Raw genomic sequence first — 22,618 nt, 5'->3', positions numbered from 1 at the left:
ATTTCTTACATGTAAAATAGTGCAAAAGAACATCTTACTGTGCAACAGGGCCAGGATAGTAATTGGTTTTCTATATTTAATTGATCTCAAGTTCATTTTTGTGACTAAGATTATGTAGTGACAGATGGATACTAAGCCACTTGTAGCTTCTGGAAAGTTTTTCCCCCATTCCCCGTCATGATCGCCTTAAGAGTCTCAGTGATCCAAACTGGCCATAGTGGTCTGGATGGTGGCATGCTATCACTGCACTTGTAATGTTTGTCTTAAAACTGGACATTTTCTAGCTATGCTACTTTCTCATTTCCCCAAATGCATTTTATTGGTCTTCTTTCTACTCACAGCCTTAATTTAACCTTTAACTGTAGAATTTATTGTAGGTGCAATTCTTTACGTAAAAGTTGTCATCAGAAGGAAGTACCTTCTGAAAGCAGTTACTTTCTACTTTTTGTTTATTCTTGGTTTTTAATAAATATACTGAGTATTGTTAGTGATATTCTAGTTCTAATCATTGATCTTTATGATGAACAGTTAAAATACATTTTTAAAATAGTAAGTTGCAAACATTATTGTTTTGTTTTGTTTTCCACCTTAATCTAAGTTCAGGCAACTTGTGAAAATGTTGATATTAATTCTAAATTAAATGAACGTTCTGTATTTATGAGTCAGACTAGAACTGCTTTGGTTCAGTCAGCCCGTACTTACGCAGTTGTTAAATTTTACTTCTTTTCCTCCATAGCTGACGTGACCAGGTCTGTAATTTTTAGCACTGTCAAGTTTAAAGAGAAGTGGAGGATGTGAAGCATTTTTAGAAACTAGGAATTATATCTATTTTCCAAATTTATTAGATCTTTACACATAAAGTATATATATAGATTTTCTTCTCAGTGTATTTATCTTACCTTTTTATTTCCCACTGTTTTCTTCTGACCATTTATATTGGAGTTTCACATATAACTTTACTTCACCCTTTCATTTATCTTACGGTCTGCCTTGGCTACAGAAGTATATACCTTATAGTCAGTCTTCAAGGTAGTTAACTTGTAGCACTGCATTGTACAAAATAAACCAGGGTCTTTCTGGTTTGGTATCTGCGGTGTTAAAACTTGAGTTAGTGATTAGGGTGGGAGGGATTTCCCCTTTCTGCAGACCCCCCAGACATCCTCACTATGTTCAGGATGAAACATTCCTGTGCAACATGCTGTAGGTGACCCTGCTCTGGCAGGGGGGTTGGACTAGATGATCTCCAGAGGTCCCTTCCAACCCTGACCATTCTGTGATTCTGTGAAATCAAGATCTGTTGAACACCAAGAAGCTATTTGCCAATAGGGGAAAAATTAACAAGAATTTATTTGCATTATCAGTATTTGCTATGATGCCAGACCTTATTTAAAGGAAAATAACTATTAAGAAAGCAACAGAATCCTATCATATATTCAGTACCTCTCTCGTGTTCAGTGTGAAATCAAGACTACTTAAAAATCAGAAAATTCCTTAAATAGTGTTTTAGAGGCTATGGTGCTTGTTCACGGTTGTGATAGCATGGCTTTAAGTTTCTTCTGTCTGTGATATGTCACAGGAACTTGAATCAGCTTATATATCTGAGATGAGTGCTTTAATGTCTCTATGCTGCTTTTTGTTCTGGAGAATGTATCTCAAAATCTCATAATGGATAAATTTCATTTGAAATTTATTGGAGCAGACAGCCAAAAAGAGAATGGTAGCAGAACTTGGAGTGGTGTGACACTTACCTGGATAGAAGATGAACAGACTCAGCACCTCATTTAGTTAGTTCAGAAAGTAGAAAGATTCTGTATTTTGCAGAAATTAAAATATCTGTATCGGTATTAAAATATGCTAAGAAAGGGATTCAGCAGCTCTTGCTTTACCAAATTGGAGCACAAACCTTTAGTCCAGCAACGATTAAGGCCTAAATTGGGAGAGCCCTTCCATGGAATAAGACATGATCTGATTTTTTGAGAGTAAGATGCAATAGCCACTCTCCTTTATATGAATATTCTTATAGAACCACCATTAATTGTGTAAGATGACGATTGCACACTGTATAAACTTACAAAGTGGTCAGTCCTTCTCATGTAAATCTGTGCAGTTTGTAATTTTGTATTTGATGCTTCAATAAATAGGGCATCTGGAATAAGAATGCAATTGCAAAGAATAATTTTTCAGCCATTTAAAAAAAAGTAACTGGTTCAGTAATACATTTAGAGATGGCAATAGAGGAGTGCTTTGGCCTTAAGCATGTTACTTGAGAAATAAGGATCTTAAATGTAGGGTTTTACTCTGTCACGTATATGACATTTGAGGGCTTATTAGAATCAAGAAGTGCATGACTAAGGTTCTTTGAAAAAGAGAAAAGAACTTTAAGTAGCAAAATGTGAATATGAAATAACTGTAAATTAATTTTTTTGCCCAGTCCATTTATCTAAACATTAATTATGTTTCATCATTTCTAATTAATAGGCAATGCATTGTTTAAATAGGGTAGTAACTGTCTTTTTTTAAACACAATATAAGAGTGTCCTTAATTGGAAAAATGAAATTTTGCTACCAAAATAAAGATTCCATAGTTTGGAGTATTTCCAGGTTAACGTATCATGGAGAAGTCTGCAAAGAATACTGCAAATCAATAGAATGAAGGGTTAATTGTGAAAACTGATACAAGTTTTATTTTCTTATAAATCAAGAGGTTGGTAAAATGTGCGCTTACTGTTGATCATTAGAATACAAAACTATCTGTTAAAATCAATTAACATGCATATCTGATGACTGATTGTATAAATATGAAAGTCAAATAATTGTAATCGTTAACCATGGCTTCAGGTCATATGAGTTGTCAGCTCAAAAAAACTAGAGGAGAAAGGGGTTGATTTGCATATATTTAATGTGGCATGCTGTACATGTGGGAATTTGAGATAAACCTTTGCTAGTAATCTGCTTGTTTTTATCTAAAAATCGACTAGGAAACGTGGGTCATAACAGTCAAATGAGCTATGTGTTGTATTGAGAGCAGTTGAGTCAGTAGTTTGGGATTTAACATTTTACTATATGTTTTAATATTTTAAAATTTATTTTTTACTAAGAGACAATTGGAAGAAGCTGGTTAAAAAATTAATCAAGAAATGCTCAAAGTTCTTACCAGGAACTTACTCAAATTATCCTATAACTGATTTTAAGACTGGGCTACTTTTACAGGTTTTAGCTGGACTTACACAATATGTATAGCAAGCACTTCTTTGCTTTTTATGATTAAAATTTTTAATATATCTCTGTTGTTGTTTTTTTTTTAATGAAGTATTGTACTGATTCACAAAAGTATCTTTCTATGTAAAGGGGACCAAACAGATAATTTTTAATTTAATTGATTAATTGTAATAAATAGAGGGAGGGAAGAGTGGCAGAGGAATGAGGCATCTGGCCTGGAAAGGATTTACATATTATTTAAGTTCCTGAATAGAATAATCTATTGCAGGTTTGTGTGTTGTTTGGTGGTTTTGTTTTCCTTGATAATGCAAAATATTCCATGTCACTCATAACAACTCAAAGAATCCTTGAAACCTGAATCAGAATATAGTGGTCAGTACCTTACATTACCTGTGATTTGGTTAAGCATGCCTGTCCAGCCTTTCTCTTTTCCCCTGTGTTTTCTCCTGAACATTAAACAAAAAATACTTCCCGTCCTAAATTTTGAGATTATATTGTAAGCTCTTTCTAAAATTTCTTCTGGTTCCTATGTTTGTGAGTGCCCCAAAGGGAAGAAGCAGCAGTATGCGGTTTCTTTTGATCTGTACCTGCAAACTAAGAAACTTTCTGATGAGGGCAGTGTCAAAAGGTGGAGAATAGAATATCTTCTTGCTCGGTGCTTTTTACTGTAACCCTATTTTTAATTTTGCCATTGTAAATATCTAAAATTTGTTTATGGGTTTGTGGTACAGTAGAGTTCCTTGCTTTATCACCCAAATTAACTCGAGTACCAGCAAGGTGGCCTCCTTATTGTAGCATTCAGCTTCTCAGCCCGGGCAGAGTACAGAACACACACACTTACTCTACTTCTGATATTCTTGCTCTGTGAAGTACACCTGAATGGCACTGTCTTTTGCTTTAGTCCTCTCTTCACCAGTCTTTTGCATGATCTGTTGAGTAAAGGCACCTATACTATGTTTGAGGGTTGGGGGACCAGCTGTGTCAGAACAGGGGAATGGAATCAAGTTCAGTTTCTGTCTTTTACCCCTTGTATAGGATGGAATTCGCATTTGATAGCAAGAGAGAGAAGGGTGGCTGGTCATTGCTTGTTTTCTGTCCTTTCTTTATATGATTTACATGTCTATTTGAGCAGGGAATTATGACCCTCTAACTTCGACAGAAATAGTTGTATGAGGAGGTCAGTTCTGTAACCATTGATTAGAGGGCCAAATTAAACATGAAAGTAATTAAAAACTAAGCAGATTTTAAAAGGAAGGAAAAAATGTGGTTTTAAGACATCGGTGACTGTAGTTACAGTTTTAGCTGTACTGTAACCCACTGGTGAAAAATCACTTTGCTACCAGAGACTGCCGAGCTGCAGATGAATGAAGATGATTTATGACCAAGTGGTACTTCCTAGAGAAGGTCTGATTCCAGAACCTCAGGATGATTCTGCACCATTGTATATCCCAGTAATCCTCAAAACCTTTTAAAGTGTGAAAGTATATATTGCTTTTACCAGGATCTCTTACTTTAAAAAAGAAGGATTTGGGATATGTATGATTTGTTTTGGGGGTGGATGGGATTTGCAGGAATGATGTGGGAATGAATTGTCTTTTCCAAACAGAAATCTGGGCACTAGAAGAGAATACCTTAGCAAAAAAACCTAGTCTCACTTGTCCCACTTCAGAAACATATATTGTGAGGAAAAAGGGCTTCAGGTGCCTTAAAATATAGAAGTTTTTTGTACTCTTGTGTTTTGGGGCTTGCAGTGTTATTAGCTCGAAGGGGAGGTATGGTTTTTCATGATGACTATATTTAGCCAGGAGGAATAGTCCTTTTTAAAGCAAATTGAAATGAGTGTATGAGAGCGTGAAATTATCAGCAGCGCTGGTGCACATTTACATTACTTCTACATACTCTTTTGAATGACCACACAACATAACAAGTACTTCATTTCCACTGTGTTGATTTTTCTTGACAAAACATGGCAGTCTATCCAAAGGAGGGTGTTTAGCCAAGATAAATATAAAATTTATGATTAAGCAAAGTGTTTCCTTAGTATAATCCCTAAAGAGAATTTGAGACTTGTTAAATATAATGTGCCCAGGTAGTTTTAAGAGTAAATTATCCTTTATGCTTTTAAATGCTGGAATACAGCAACACCATCAACTGAGATCTTACCGGTATAAACAACACTGCATTCTGTTTTCCTTTGAACCAAGTAGCAAAAAACCATACACACGTACAAAATATAACCTCAGATTTGATGTATTCCTTCAGTTTTACAGGCCTGTACAGAGATCAAGAATCCACATCAGTGGCATGGTTTATAAAACCATGTCTCACTCTTTCCTGTAATGTGTGTTATAGAAGAAAGCAAATAAACCTTTTTGACAGGATGGATAAGAATTGATGACATGATTACACTTCTGGCACATTTCTTTAACTGCTATATTTTCTGAATACCACTTTGAAGAAAACTATGGTGACTGTCAATGTTATTTGTTAAAATAAATGGAGAATGAAAACTGATGCAGGAGATGAGTGGATTTTGACCTTTGTGGTGGCAGTGTTGGCTTTGGAGTGCAGTGTTCTAATTAAATTGTGAATGTACTTAGATAGTGGATATTAAATGATCTCACTGTATTCTTTCAAGGACTATGAACTTCCAAAATCAAGGATAACATTAGATGTCAGCCAAGTATTTTGTCCTTCTCGTGGTTTGTCTTTACATCTGAATTAGTGCCAGTTTGCACAGATTGTGTGTCAGCTTAAATACAAGAAACAGGCCTCAGTCTGCTTGAACTCGTTCCACCAAAGACTTCTAAAAACTTTTGGTAGTCTGCAAACTGTAATGGTTGTTTCACATTAAGTTGCTTTGTAGAATTATAAAACAGCTTTTCTTGTGCTTTCAAATAAAATGTTGTCATCCGCTAATGAATGAGATACCATCTGTAATAATTAAGGTTATTCTACTTGTTTTCCCCCTGCAGCAAAACTTCTGAAGGTTTGCAGAAGATAGTAAGAGAACCACCAAGAAGGCTATTGCAGTATTGTAAGTACTGCACCCAGGAAAAAAAAAATATACGTGAATTAAGAATGTTGTAAAGAGATTTTCATTTTTGGGGGGGGAAACGAGCAACATAAAGGGATTACATGTAAAATACAGAGCAGGATGTATTGTAGCAATCATGTTAATAATTTACAAGGGAAAATCTGCACTCTTGTAAAATCTAAAATTGTATCCTTGTGCAGTGTAATCAGGAATTTACCAATAGCAGTGAAAAATATTTCTCTATCCACCAAAGATTGATCTAGTTTATATACATTTGTTTATTTAAAACTATCAGAATTTAGAAAATCATTGTAGTTTTGTAGGTTTGTCATTTGTTTTAGTGACTTATTGTTTAGGTTATTTTGCAGAATTATTTATTTGCTGATTTATTTATGTATTTCATTATTTATTTATTTGATTATTTAGTAAATTATTTATCTGATGAATTATTAATACATCTTCATGACATGCTTTAAATTATTTATAACTTAATTTTGAGTTTATTGCTTTTCGACGCTGCATTGTTACTGACTAGTTTTGATTTTTTTTTTTTTTCTTGGTTCTTGAAAATTAAAGTACTAGCTCTAAGGCAAAAGTATATTCTTTGCAGAATCCATAGATGGTTTTCAATGAAGTAATTTACCATGTAGATACTAATTTTGTTTAGCTCTGTATTGCTTAATATCACTTTTCTACTTACTTAGATTTTGCTTCTATTATTTCATAGATGTGTCAAGATCAAATGAGTGACCTTTAAGGAGCAAAGATAAATGTTTACTTTAAAACGTGTGGAAACAGAATAGCTCTATTTTTCCCTTATTAAGTACTCTTTAATTATTCTTAAAGTTGACTTGAGATATTTTTGTCGAAATAAAATAGGCATTTTCTTAAACAAGACTCTTGATATCTGAACTAATACATTTCAGTTCTAAAAAGAAAATAATATATTCACATTAATAACTGATATGAAGGGTTCCTTTTTAGCAGCAAGGTTTTAAATACATGGGGAGGAATGGTAGTATCTTTAGATACACACAGAAGAAGATAGGTGTCGAGAGGGGAAAGTGGGTGGTGGGGTTTTTTACCCCTATGATGTTTTCTGCATGCATAGGAATTTATAAGCTCCAAGAATTTAGCATCTCTGTGTTGTATCTAAACTGCTCTCAGGTTCTGCATTCACGAAGAATCATTCCTAGTGCACAAGGTACTGTTGTGAAGTCTGGTTTTGTGTTGCTTTCTTTTGCCAATTAAAAAGGTTTGAAATCTCATCTTTTTCTCTGAAGAGGCGGGAGTGAATGCATAAAAACAGCGTAAGGGGCCAATTTTAGGCTTCGTGTATGAGCACCAGCTCTGTGGAGTTAAAACGGGTGCCTGGGGTTGGAATTTGACTCGGGTCAATTCGGAGGGGTGGGTTTTGCAGGAATGGTGAGCCTCTTACCTGGAGTTGCCTGCTTGAGCTCAGTTCCCAATGAGCGCCTCCTTGGGCAGTCTGAAGCCACCTTGCAGGGGAGCGCTGTGGCTGACAGCCCTGTTTCAGAGCCGTAAGGAATAGGGCAGAGCAGCAGCTCCCCTGCAAAAGTGCCGTGTGCATAAGGTGGCCTTTATTCTATGTTTAGTGCTTGAAATGAATTACTATATACTTTAAAGTTTTAACACAGCATGGAAAGGCTGCATTGTACATTTCAAGTTTCAATGCTGTTGAAATACAGTAGAAATGGCCTCTGTAGACAGGTTTCACTATAGAACTTAAATTATGCATGTGTATATCCAAATTCCTTATTTTGAAATATTGAATGTATGAATATTTAATTTGTATCTTGCTTTAGTATCTTCATATGCTTGCCTTAAAGGAAGCTGTTTCCTTTGATTTATCTACATGGATAAAAATGTGTGTACAGTATGTATCAATGGTTTTTCTCTCTACGGTGTTAGATGAACAGCTTTAGATAATGATAGCTACTGATTCTAATTCTGCAGCTTGCTACCATTGTATAAAACGTAAATTTTTTGTATTTATTCTATTAATCTTACTTGAATTTCAAATTCATTTGCTTTCCAGAAATATTTTCTTAATTACATACGTTAAGAAAAGTCAAGTATGTTGCAGGTCTTAACGATGCAGTATTTTTGGTCTGTGCACAGTAACAAAGCTCTGAATATTATTATTTGGGGCAGAGTTCCAATCTGAAATTTACATTTCTCCTTATTTGAATGTTTTCACTGAAGCTGAGAACTCCAAGGGAGTTCCTCAACATATACTAGTTTATGCGACATGCTCTACGAAATTTAGTACAGTCACTGTTATTTCCTTGTGAAAATGAGGTCTTATTGTTGAATAAGACCTATTATAAGCAGTTACAAAGGTAAGTGCTGTCAATGCATTCTACCACCAGTTTCTCAGAGTATGAAACACTTCCTGAAAGACGTGCTACTACTGTTATAGGGTAATATAACGCAGCTTATGTGTTGGCACTGAAAGTAGCTACTTCATAATGATGACAAGTGAAAGTACAGCCAAAGGTCACATTAAACAAGAGATTTCTTTCACACCTCATCCATTTTCTGGATGTGGTATGAAAATAGCTTTGTTCCCTACACTTTAGTATTTTTAAAAGGGAGTTATCTTGGAATAATTTTTTATGCCTTGTATATTACTTTCTTTACGTTTTAAGAGATGGACCATGGAATTCTAGCATGCTAACTTTGGTGCTACAAAAGTGTTTGAAATTAGCTTAAATTTTGGGTGCAATTAGACAACATAAGTAGTATTTCATCTCACTACGTTTTTTTGGTTTGCAAATTTGCTTAAAGGCATAGCTTTAAGTTCTAGGAAAAGAACTATTAATGTGCAAAGTAGTATTTATATCGATGTTGCATGACTAACTATGGGTTTATTCTTTTTTGTATCTTTCAAGAAGAAAGATACAGATTTTTTTTTTCTGAAAATTGCAGTCTGTTGTTCAGAAATAGAAAAAGAGTGAACCTATCTGTGTTGACAGACTGTTTCTTAGCTCTGTTTTAAAGAGATCCTGCCAGTAATGTGAAAGGATAATTTACGCTGTATGCTCAATGAGTTCCTCATCGTAGACTGAAACAGCCAACCAGAATGCTAAAATAAGGTGTCATTTTAAAAACGTGAATAGTAAATGTGTTAGATAATGAAAATGATGCTGGCTTGTTTCACAGAGGTTGCTGAGCAGTTAGGAGATATGCTGGTTGGGAAGCCTAAATCTGGTGTATTATTGGTAGGTGTATTTCTGTTCTAATCTAACTCCATAGAAATCGCAGAAGCCATATTAAGCTCTTCTTCAATTTATTCCATACAGATAAAAGAATTTACATCTCATGAGTCATAAATTTCCTGTTGTATCTTTAATACAGCCATTTTTAGTATTTTTCTTGCCTCACTCCTCTATTGGTATGCTTAGAGAGTCTGTGTGTAGGAGCTCGTTATTTCACCCGTGAGGCAAGGAGGAGTTCAAATCAATAGCAGTGTGTTGTTGACACTAAATGATGTTTCTTCTTGCCACAATAAGACTTGATTTTGTCATCCTAATGACGCGAGCTTGCTTCACAGAATAGGGATCAGCTCTCTCTCAAATCCAACTTTACAAGTATTTAAAAAACTCTTTTGAAAGAAATACTGGAGAAATACTTCAGTATTTGTAACCAAACACATACATTGGCTTTATAAAACGTATATTCAAGTTCTGTTTCACTTTGTAGGGAAGTTGCTTTGCAATGCATTTTGGAAATCTGCGTTAAAGGATATGGGGTTGATCAGAGTTGACAGTGATGAAAGCACAATTTTTTAAAAAGAAATGATGCAAACATTATTTAAAATATAAGTTCACATAAAATATGGATCGTGGTAAGAACTCAGCTAAACAAAACAAAAAAACCCCTCTCAAACGAGTAGAAATTGTTTGTTTCACAGAGATATCTTTGCAATGCTACCTAGAAAGAGGTTGTCTGCAAGTGGAAAAGAGTACAGCCAGCAAGATATTACCATGCCAGGTCCAGGATTGCACTCTATAGCATGGTCAAAAAGGAGTAAGCAGTTTTTCCTGAACTAAGTTGAACTAAGAATCCCATAGGTAGACAGGAGCTGTAGAAAGCTGTGAATTTGAGAGGAAGTAGTGTAACCACGGGAAGCAATAGTATGATGATAAGAACTTATGGGCATAATGTTGGTAGCAACAGTGGTTTTTTGAGAAGCGCGAGGTCTTTTGTGTTGGACATCTGAAAGCAATAGCAGAGTTGAATCATCGTATTATATTATTAAAATGTCCTCCTTCTCACAACAACATATTTGTACATTTATATACATATCTTGCACTGTATGATAGATGTTACTTTTTTTAACTGAAAGAACATTAGAAGTTATTATGGCTGCATGGTTAAACATTCACATATTAAGTTGTGAATTTTAACTTGAATACTGAACCCAAACAGCCTGTTCTGTGAAAGCCTTTTAACAGTAAGCAGCTTTAGTACTAGCCACAAACATGTAGCTTTTCTGTTCTACTTGCACTGTTTTCATTGTTTTATATTTTTACGCTAAACATGGGTTCTCAGATGTTCATAGTGTAAACTGCAATCTAATATTTTGGGGGTTTACAGTATCTCCCATTCTCATGTCTTCTGTATGATTTTTATAAATTCACCTGACTTAAACTGTCCACATACCATGCTGACCTCTTCCTCGAGAGGAAATGCCTCCTATTTTGCAGGCACTGAAAAAAATCCTCATGAGAGTTACAGCAGTTAGTTATATTTCAGTAATGGCAGTGAGCAGTATATATAAACTTTAAACAATGTGTTGTGGATTTTTTTGAGTGCATGTTAACTGCAGGAAATGAATAGCACCCAAAAGAAGATGACCAGCAAGATCAGAAAGGTTGTTCATTGAGTTTATCTGCCTCAAATCCAGAAAGTTTTTGATTATTTTCTTTCTTATTGAAATACATTTTAATGACTTAGGTCGAGTCTACATGAGGAGCACTTTGACAGCTTATTTATACTAGCAACACACATCTACCTCAGATGCAACTTCCTAGAAAAGTGGTAGTCAGAATAGCTTAGTTTTGTTCAAGCACCTCCCACTTCTTCATTCTGCCTCTGGTGTTGAAAGAAGCTAAAAACTAACTTTGCTTCCCCTTATTTGCATGAAGTTAGCACACTCGTGGAGTACTACCAGCATACTCTGTCCTACTCATATATGTAGGTATAATAGCTTACCATATACGTTACAATGCCTACCAGAAAGAGCCTCTACCATCTTTTCAGCAATACAGTGAAGATGCAAGAAGTTCAATGAATAAGTCTGTGCCTAGTGTGGTGGCTTGTCTCCACTGAAACATGTTTTTCCTTTCAGCTGTAGTTCTGATCTTGCAAACGTTTGAGCGTAACTTACGACAAGCTGATAGTGGCACTGAAGTTCATGAATATATTCTCTTACAGGGTTATATTTAGTAAACACTAATTTTAGGCTATTTTCTTTATCCCAGGCTCTTGCATTTGACATCTGGTTATAGCTGGATTTAATGTTCCTTACTCAGTTGTGAGGATCAACAAACATTAAAAACATCCCTTGTAGTGGTTGCAAAACCAGCAAAAATTTCAAATGCAAAGAACTCTGTTATTCTTCCTTTTTTGGTTGTTGTTTATATTGTTTTTCCTGTATATATGTATGTGTGTAACTACTATGTTTCAGTTGACCAGAGTTTTCAAAGACCTTAGGCATCTGGGATTGTCCCATTTTATCATCTTTATGACAATTCAAACATTTGATAAAAAAATCGGGAGCTTTTTAGATTAATACTGCAAAACAACTTTTGTACAATAAACTGTAACATGAATTTCATATGATTTGTGGATTCAGGTAAACAAGAAGTAATTCCTTTGGAATTACAATATCTGTTGATATAGATACACTTGGTGTGTACAAGTAATCTAGAAACTTGATGTTTAAGCTTTTCTTTGAAATTTCTCCTAATTTGCAGCCAACAAATGAAATTCTTGAAATTATATGACTAGATAAATTTACTTTTTTCTGTTTCTATGTAGAACTGGTTTTGTGTCTGTACAATGCAACTCCTCACCATGGCATGTCTAAGCTATCTTTTTTTTTAATTGGTTCAGAAGATAATTTTTATAACATTTTGATTCAGAATTTATAAAAAGTTCTATTTGCCTTGCTATGCCTACTTGTTCTTAATAAATATCTGCACTACCTGGGAGTGAATGTAAAAGTAACTTGGGAGTGAGAAGTGTATTTTGGTAACAGCCTTTAATCACCTAAAATCTACCATACTGCTCTTAAGACTCTTTCTTAGAGAGAGACTTTATTGTATGCATGTGCATGCAATACATTCTTAGAACAATTAGTAAAACCACGGGCACATCTGAAAGCATATTCTGCATTTTCAGTGGAACATATTTTGAATAAGTAGCTGATCTATTGAGTAGAGTTGTCCATTGATTCTAAAGATATTTTTTTCTGTGCTCAGACAAATCAAGATGGTAATCATTTATAATTTCTTGCCTTCATGAAAAGGAGTGATGAATAATATGATTGGAAGGAATGCATGACTCATGGGGAGCTGGGCAATCATGGAAAAATTCACTTTAAAAACTGTCTTCTGCTTACCAGGATCCGTAATGTGAGTTCAGTTTTCTGTAACATAATCCAGAAATTATGAAGGTAGAGGTTTTAATAAAAGCCTCGGATGGATGAACAACAGCTCTCTAGGTCGATTCTAACATTGGTTGGTGGGTTACAAAAAGGAGTTCTTTAATAGTCAGCTAAAAGTGATCACAGATACGATGATCAGAAGACACTCTCTTCTGACCCCCATGTGAATGTGAAAACAAAATGTCTTAAAATATACTACAGTTACTATGGAGTGAATGTAGACCCTATGGTCCTGAAAGTATCTGCATTACTATAAAACAGCTTTTAAGAGCTGTTAAAATATTGATGACTTGGTAGAGCACTTCAAAAACTCTTGTTTCTATTTCAGATGTAGATCTGTGTAGCCAGTCAACATTTGTACCCTTCTTGATTGGACAACTACATATAAAAGAGAATAAACCCAAGTATTGGTACTAAATAAATAGCTTAATTTGTCATAGCTCCACCCACAAAAAAAATCCATCTGGTTTTCAGCTTTTATCCCATAGTAAAATCATCAAGCACATATTAAAAAATTGCCTGGTAGAATCAAACACCAACTCTGTGTCCCAGACAAGACTCACATAACCAGCTGTTGTTCTCCCTGCAGTGACCTGGGCTAGGCAGCCTAGCATCTGCCTCTGTTTTCTTTTCAGTGACCCAAGCCAGATTTCTTCAAAGCCTATTGCTGATATTTTCCCTGCAGTCACTCATGCTAATTTCTTCTACATGCTACAGCTGGTTTTGAAAGATCTCTTCCCTTTTTCTTTTCTGACTCGCTCTTTCTGTAAATTTAAAGTAGTAATTTTTAAAATTCCTGGGTAATGTCGAGCATAGTACTGTTCTGGTTGTCTTGCTTTAAGGCGTATGTCAGCACTATAGAGAAAGGGCAAATTAGATTTACTTTCCGAAAGAAAGCTCAGTTGCGCCTGTGGTTCTTTTGGACAAAGAATCCTGATCGTGAACTGAGTGAATTACATTCATTTAACTTGTGAGAATCAAGGTGAAGCTGTTCTTGGTGGCTTGGGACAGGGCAGAGTTCAGAAACATAAAGGGAGATTTTCCTCTCTGAACTAAAAGTATGAAAAAATTATGTGGCAAAACGCTATAAATGTGAATAAAAGGCTATTAATGATATAAACCTTAATCAGTAGGATTAAGCTGACCTCAGGAAGGCAATATTGCTAAATAGTTAAATGCAAACCAATAAAGTGTAAGTTTGCAGAGAAGTAAGAGATACAGCTCAACTTTCACAATCATTACCAATGGAAATTATGGGAAATATATTAGAAAGGCCATTTTTGGGGGGTGATGAAAACAAAAGTCTGTTTTATCTTTTTCCCTGTAAGACATTCGAATGTTAAAGTGAGCCAGAGGTTCTTCGTTCTTTGTGCGGTTTATAGTGACTATATTTTAGGAGAGATTGTGCACTTTGCTTTCAGTTTGCAGTCTTAAAAATTCCTTTGGCAACTCCTAAACAGTTTATGTGGGCAAGTGATCAAAAAAAAATAAAAATACTCTGACTACTGAGTGACTAGAATTTGCCTTAGCTGAAAATGCAAATGATATGCACAATATGAACATTTTACCCTTTCTAGATCAACATGAAGTGCTTTTTCAGATATCTTTGTTCTGGGACAGCTAGACTAATTATTGTTTGAATAAATACTGCTCTATAGTATAAATTGAAGTATAGTAAGGATGATTGATTGGGAGAATCACTTCAGAAGCTGAAGAAGGTAGACTTGCTAAGCTACTTTCCCTAGCTATGTGTTCTCACAACTTTGCATGGATGCACAAGCAGTACCTGCATCGTTCTTTTGCTGTGTTAGTTTTAATCTTTATTAATTTTCTGATCTGTCTACATTAGTGCTAGTTCAAGGAAGGACTGAGAAAATGGCAGTTGAAGGGGATAGGAGGCAGCCATGAAGCAATACTCTCAGCCAGTGCCTAGATATGGTGTTAAAAGATACTGCTACCAGGTATGTAAAACACACAGTGTAGTAATCACTTACTGTCTCTTGAGTTTCTCTCGATGTACTTTGTAACAGCAGGACTGCAAATTATAACATGTTTGCCTTCTTCTAACTCAGGTTTACTCATTTCTACTTTCTTCAGAAAGTACAACATCATTTTAAAAATGGTTCTCTTAAACACCAGAAGAACCTATTAGCAAACCCCCCCCCCCCCCCCGTATTGTGAGCTGTTTGGCTCAGTATGATAGGGCTTTTCTTAAGTAAATTCCCAGTGATGCATTGCTTCTTCAGGGCTCCAAAGCTGTCTAAGGTAAAAATTGATGTGTAATTTATAAGGCTTAGTTGACATCCCGTGTACAGAAATTCAAATTTTATCTTGTAATTTTTCTCATGTACGCCTCCATTAGTTCATCTGTCTTGTAAGCCTTTGGTTCTCACCACTTACCAAAATTTATCCCTACAAAGGATTTCTTTCCGGTTCTTGTACTCTTCTGCTACAAACATGAATGAATGTGCAAATCTTGGTTCAAAACTTATTCTCTAGTTAAATTCAAGATACATGTCAATATGTGTTCTAGTTGTGTATATATTTTTGTGTGTATATATTTTTGATTTTAAAGAAATATTTTTGTGTGGTTATTTCATTAAGGTCATGCTATCAAGTACAGTATCTTGTTCACATGATGCTTTCAAGAGTCTTAAAAAAAAAAAAGAAAAACAATGCATGTAACAAAATATTTGAAGAAACAAGGTTAATATAGTGATTTGGGAAGACCTACATTAAAAAGCTGTTTAAGGTCCTATTGCTGATTTCTATATAATTAACACTAGTGATGTTTAAATGTCTGTTGAATACAAATAATTGAGCAAAACCATTTATGGTTTCCCATAAATCAAATTACAGAATCATGGAATAGTTGAGGTTATAAGGCACCTTTGGAGATCATCTGGTTCAAAGCAGGGTCAGCTAGAGCAGGTTCCTCAGGACATTGTCTGGTTGGTTTTTGAATATCTGCAAAGATGGAGACTCCACAACTGCTGTGGACAATCTGTTCCACTCTTTGATTTTCTTCATGGTAAAAGAAGTTTATCTTATTTTTCAGATGAGATTTCTTTTATTTGTATCCATGAACTTTGGTCTGTTCACTGGATACCACTGAGAAGAGTCAGGCTCCATCTTCTGTACTCCCTCCCATTGGAAATGTCTAGAAATAGTAAAATCCTGTGAGCCTTCTCTTCTCAAGGCTAAACAATCCCAGCTTTCTTAGCATCTGCTCGTATTTCATGTGCTTCAGTTGTCTTTCAGGCCCTCTGCTGGACTCACTCTTGTGAGTGTCCATGTTTCTCATGTATTGGGGAGCCCAGAACTGCATGCAATACATCGCCAGCAGTGTATCACTGGTGTTGTCTAACAGGGAGTAATCACCTCCCTTGACTTCCTGGTAACACTCTTCCTAATGGTCTTGGCCTTTTTTTGGTGTGAGGACACATTGCTGGCTCATGTTCAACTAGGTGTCCACTAGGATGCCTTGGGTCCTTTTCTGCAAAGCTGCTTTCCAGATGTTTGGCCCACAGCCTGTAATTCTTTTTGGTGATTGATGTGAGACTGACCAGCCTGTAGTTCCATGGATCCTCCTTCCTGCTCTTCTTCAAGACAGGAGTGACATTTGATTAGCTCAAATTCTTAGGACCCTGCTGTGATCTCATTGCCCTTTCAAAGATTATTGTGAGTGACCTTGCAATGAGATTAGCCAGCTCCTTTAGCACTTGTGAGTCCATCTCCTCAGGGCCCAGTTTGTTTAAATATTCCCAAACTTGATCCTGCTCCACCCGGATCAGCCTACTGTGCCCTGAACTTTAACACTGGTTTCATGCACCTGGGATTGCTGAAGGCTGGTGTCACCAGTAAAGGCTGAGGTGAAGAAGGCATTGAGGATCTTGGCCTCCTGTTCCTCCTTTGTGACCAAGATCGTATTCAGCAGTAGGCCCACACATTCCCTAGTCTTCCTTTTGCTGCTGATGTACCTGATGCCCTTCAAATCCTTTGCCAGGTTCAACTCCAGCTGGGATTTTGTTTTCCTAACCCCATCCCTGCGTATTTAGACAATATCTCTGTATTTCTCTCAGGTTGCCTGTCTCGGCTTCCATCTTCTGTAGACTTTATTTTTGTGTTTGAGTTTTGCCAGCTGCTCCTTGTTCATCCATTCAGGCCTTCTGCCATGTTTGCTTGTTTTCCTGCTTTTTGGGATGAACTGTTCTGAAGCTTAGAGGAGGACATCCTTGACAGTCAACCAGCTTTCCTGGATGCTTCCCTCCACAACTGCCTGCCAGGAGATTCTTCCAGGCAGACCCCTGAACAGGTCAGAGTCTCCTCTACTGAAGTCTGGGGTTATGATCCTGTTTTTTGCTTTTTTCTTCTACTCTCAGGATGCTGAATTCCACCATCTTATGGTCACTGCAGCTTAGGTAGCATCCAGCTTTTATATCCTTGATCAGTTCTTCTTTCTTTGTAAGTATGAGATCCAGCAGAAAGCCTCTCAGTAGCTCCTTGATAATCTGTGTCATGAAGTTGTCGTAAATGCACTCCAGAAAACCTCTGCTTTGCTTGTTCCATGCTGTGTTATTCCTCAGGCAGGTACTGGCATGGTTAAAGTCCACCATGAGGACCAGGGCCTGCAAATGTGAGAGGAGTCACAGGGAGTGTTACCCAAGGGATTGTTCCACTCATAGATTAAGTTGTTAAAGATAAGAAAAAAATATTTCCTTTCTAAAAAGGAAAAGGGGTAGAATATATGGGATAGGTTAGAAAAAAACCACAACTTTCTTGTCTGATATTAGGAATTGGTAATTGGCCTGATTGGCCTGGACGTAGAAGGAATTTGGGGTAGAGATCTTATTTTTACCCAGATAGTTTATATGAAGCAAGAGTTTAGTGAATATTTTGCTAAAAAGCTTAGAAAATCGCAACTAAATATTTTTCATTTCCTCATGCATTATTGACAATGCTTCTGTGAAAACATGATTATCCTCAGTATTTCTTTTTGACAACCAATTCCACAAAAATTTCTACTAACAGATGATTAAATATATGGAAGACTGGAGGAGGAAGGGGTCACATGGAAGAATTGCCGGAAGTCCTGTGATGCAAGGCTTCATTTTTGTCACTGTTTTTTTTTTTTTTTTCTGATATTCAATCTTTTTCAGTTACCTTCAATTATATTTTTCAAACATATTGTTAGAACTACAACTCAAGTTTAGTGATTTTTATTTTTTTGAGTAGGACAGTTAGAGCATGCTAGAGAACTTGTGTTTGATGGTATTTGAGCTTCAGAAGTTGCAATGTTCTAGCTTTCTTATATTGTTCTCAAGTAGATAGTGTGCCCATAATCTTAATAATTTAAGGGCAGCAAAGACACAGCTGAAGTGCATTCCATTCATTCAGTACAAGAGGCGTTACTTGTTCCATATGGTTGTGTCTACCAACCTGTTAGCTAAAACGTGATTAGAAGTTGAGTTGCTTTCCCTCATGCTGCCTTTGTTATGCTGATTACAAGAGTATGGTACTCTATAAGTCTGAGCATTTCTTTACACAGAGCGTGATTTTTCACTAAATGCTTATTATGCCTTTGTTATATGAAGTAGCAAAATGAAGTGGTTTGCGCAACACTTTTTTTGTGCAGAATACTGGAAAGATCATAGCAGATGCTGGTGTTGGTTTTATTTCAGAGATGGACTATACATCCCCCAAGATGTGGGCAACATGAATGAGGCCTCCTTCTACTACTAAATAATAAACCATCTTTACTCCGTTATGTAATGTCTCTTCCTATCTTATCTCAATTTATTTACCTACTGTAAAGATGACTTTACAGTAGGATAGACATGAATGTCTGCAGATAAGAACTGTGATAATGAAAATCTTTTTCTTCTCAAGCAGACTTTTACGTATTGCTGGCTTAACTGGGCTGACTAGCTGAGCAACTTGCATGTTAAAACTATAACTAAAATCAAACAAGCAAAAACCTCCTTCAAGGGGAGGGGGGAAAATGGGCTATTTTAATGTGGGGTTTTTTTCAAGTATTTCTACATTGGTGTTGTTGACTCTTATTGATGAAACATCTGGGATTGAGCTGCTTATTTTTTGGTGTGTTTTGTCATGTCGTCCCATCCCACCCCTCAAATCTTCAGGTGGTTTGAAGCCTTTATGACAATTCAGATGACTCAGAGGTCAATGCAACATCTGATGACTGTCCAGACTTTGGTTTGTAACCCTCTAAATTAGGTCAAGAAGTTATCTGATTCTTAATAGCTTGCATGGATTTTTACAGACATTATTTTATAGTGGGTATTTTTGCTTAAAGTTATTTACAAGCCCTGATTTTGGAAGCAAAAGAACTCCTATGAACATTTTCCTGAATAAAAGCCTCTCATTTGTTGTAGTGTATTGAAAACTTCTTGTTCAAGGTTTCTATTCAGAAATGTGCCTAGCAGGATTCATAACTGTGGCTTACCTTGCGTACCCTGTAGTTAGCTCTGGTTGCCATTTTTCGTTGGTGGTGGACAGAAACGGGTCTTTGGTAGCTCAGGTTAAAATGCAGCTCTAGAGAGTCTTGGAGGTTGAACCTACGCTTTCTGCCAAAATGGTAATGATGGATTCGTTGTTGATTTGTCTACCATGGAGAGTGTGGCTGTGAGAATCATTGGGTTCCTAGTTTACTGCCATGTGCGCTCTTGGCCCTCCTCTGCCTCACTTCATTTTTGTAAAATGGAGGTGACAGATTTACTGAATGGTAAATGCAGATAAAACTGAGTGTCCCTTTCTTCTTCATCTCAATGTACAAATGTCAGAATGTACAAATAGCTGTGATGAAAATATGTGAGGAAAGGAAACTAGATTGATGGAGGTGAAAAATCACACAAGAGTGACTGAGAGTGAGAAAATCTGTGAACTTATGCCTTAGGTGGGGATGTTTTGTCAAAACTGACACTTGCCAACAAGATTCTTCTTTTGGGATAAATACAATTGCAAATTTACCTAGTACTCCCTTAAGGGCATTTTGTATAAGCAGGCATTATTGACTATAGATAGACCCAGCACTGATGGGCACAGGAAATGCAGTTATTTTCTTACACGTGAGAATTTATCGTACACTTTCTTTGTATTCTTATAGAGGCAGTGAAGACTTCAGTGAGACTTTGTAATTGGGTAAATTAAGGCTGACTTACTCTCCTTGGGCTTGATACTTCTCACCCCTGTTTTTTAATCTCAATTACTTTTTTATTTAACCTCTGAAGAAAGTCTAAATGAGTCTACATACTTAAAACGTTACTACATCATTTATGTATGAGAGAGGTCATTTGGGAAGTTTCTGATTATATCAATAGCTATAACTGCATTTTAATCAGAAGAAGATCAAGGATTGATCCTGTTTTCTTACCAAGATTGTTTCAACTGCTCTATTAGCCCATTAGTTTCTGTGACCAGCTATCACTTTGGAATGCTTTTGCATACGAGTGTGAACAAACTCAAGAAGTGAAATCTGAACACACAGGTTTTTCTGATGTTTTGTTGTTTTGTTTTGTTTTGGTTTTTTTTTAAATGTATAAGGAAACCTGTACAGCAATAGAACTTCGTTGTATACTTGCATTCAAGACTCCTGTTAAGGAAATTGGTGTCCAAATCCATTTTTCTCCAAGGCAAAAAGTCCATGCACTTGTTCAAGAAAGATGCCATAGTAAGTAAATGATGAAACAACCTCGTGGATCTCTTTATTTATAGAGCCCATGTCCAGGTCGTATGAGCAACAGGCAATGTATTTTGTAATTTTTTTTTTTTTTAAGTTGACCACAGTAAGTACTTTCTCGTGAATTTAAATAACTGACTCCAAGGGCAAATGACTTTTGGCTCAGTGATCTGATGCTGGGATCAAGTGTATTTTTATCTTTGATAGGCTTCCCAAAGCACGTTGCCTGTGTCTACTAAGAACTAAGTTCTTTGAAGGCTCTTTTGGCCCAGCTGCTGAGGAAGGCATAGATACCAATAACTTGCCTGTGATTTAGTTTCTCCAAGTTTTGTTTTATGGTATTGCTTTTTTTTTTTTTTTAGATTCAGGATTGTTTTAGAATATCCCTTGCCATAGTAATAATAATACTCAGCCCTTATAACAGTGTCATTCTCTTGAAAATTTTGGGAGAGTGAGTTCATCTTATGCTTGGTTGGTTGCAGCTGATCTGTGTTTTAAATGAAGAAAGGAAATACCCTACTGTACAGTAAAATTGGAATACAGATTTTACAGTCTTACTAAATTGATATTTGAGAAATACATAGGATAATTAGTTGCTTTCAAATAAATAATCTTAAATTTCCCGTATTTGTCAAAATTTTTTATATTGTTAAAAGTACTGTGAAAACGTTTTTGTATGTCAGCTATTTTGGACTTGTATTTCATACTGTAGTTTTCTCTATATTGAGATTAATGATGAGAAAAAGGGTAAGGCATTTTTGTTATGGCCAATTTATTTCATTTCAGACTGTATTATCATTTGGTGAAAGCCCTATTGATTAGCCTTCATAGCTTTACAGAGCTTTTCTTCTAAGCACTTAAAGTTTGAGTTGTCTCAGTCCCATAGGACTGAAAGAAAGCTGTTAGTACCATGAAATTCTTCTTCTGTATGTTTCCAACAGCTTGAAGCCTCTTCTTGGAATGCAAAATATTAGCACATTAATGTTATTAACCCCTTTAGTACAAAATGCTTTTGGAAGTAAAAATATTTTTATATCTTCAAAGTCTGGATTGTTTCTTCTATATAAGTACAGTTTCTTAAAGCTGAAAAATGTGTTGCTGTGCAACAAACAGATGCTGCTCTAACAATGCAATACATTATGTACCAAAAATGATCTTGGTTTTAATCATAGATGCTGATTTAATGAGACAAGACTAGCTTACATCAAAAATGGATTTAGGGTGTGATTTTGTTTTCTCTGTGTTTTCTCTACATAATTAATAGGAATATGGTACCTTATATATTCTGTTTTAAATTTGAAAGTGTACTTTGGTTTTCTGCCATTTTATACTCCTGGTTTCTAATTCTGCCTTGTATCATACTCTTTTTTTATTCCTTTTTGTAAGATGAACACAAGGGCATTAGTAAATCTTGTATCTTTAATGTATTTCCTCAAAAAGTATTGCCTTTTTACCGAATCATTCTGTTCATGCTTAATCCTTCCATTTTGCCCTCATCTCCTTTTTCATTTATTTTCTGAATGTTTCCTGTCCAGTGTTTTCATCGTGCATTTACCATGTGGGAAATGTAAGATGTTTGTCTGTAACTAATGTTAGTTTATGGATCAGAAAAACAATGCTAATCGATATCTTCAGACACTATCAGTAGTTTATATCTTGAGAACACGCCTGACCCCCTGGGAGCATTTCATTGTTGATATCTCTTCAGTTTAACTTTCATTTTATTCTGCAGATATTTTGTAACTCAGCCTTAGTTGCTAGCTCTAATCCTTCTATCACCGATATAAATTTTGATTGACAATTTTACTTTTAGATAAAGTCAGATAATACTATACTTGGGGGGGAAAAAGTCTTCATATTGTGTTTTTAATTCCACTGAACCCAGCAGAGTTAAATGTAGTTTGGATGCACAGGGAAGAATTAATGATTGGAAGATACAGAGTTGGTAAATTATTTATTCTGGCCC

The 22,618-nt window shown here is 35.8% G+C and overlaps 1 protein-coding gene across 1 annotated transcript in view; it reads left to right on the top strand.

Annotated features, from left to right (window-relative positions):
* Positions 1-6,190: 6,190 nt before the first annotated feature.
* TBC1D5 (TBC1 domain family, member 5) overlaps positions 6,191-22,618 on the top strand; it is a 295,469-nt gene continuing 279,041 nt past the window's right edge. Inside the window, exon 1 of the mRNA XM_009888924.1 lies at positions 6,191-6,256. The gene's annotated coding sequence lies outside the window, so the exon portion shown is untranslated. The remainder of the gene's footprint in view (positions 6,257-22,618) is intronic.

This window comes from Charadrius vociferus, unplaced genomic scaffold (assembly GCF_000708025.1).
Source record: "Charadrius vociferus isolate BGI_N301 unplaced genomic scaffold, ASM70802v2 scaffold217, whole genome shotgun sequence".
Lineage (NCBI taxonomy): Eukaryota > Metazoa > Chordata > Aves > Charadriiformes > Charadriidae > Charadrius > Charadrius vociferus.
Note: the sequence above shows the minus strand (reverse complement) of the source record. Positions and strands in the feature narration are given on the sequence as shown.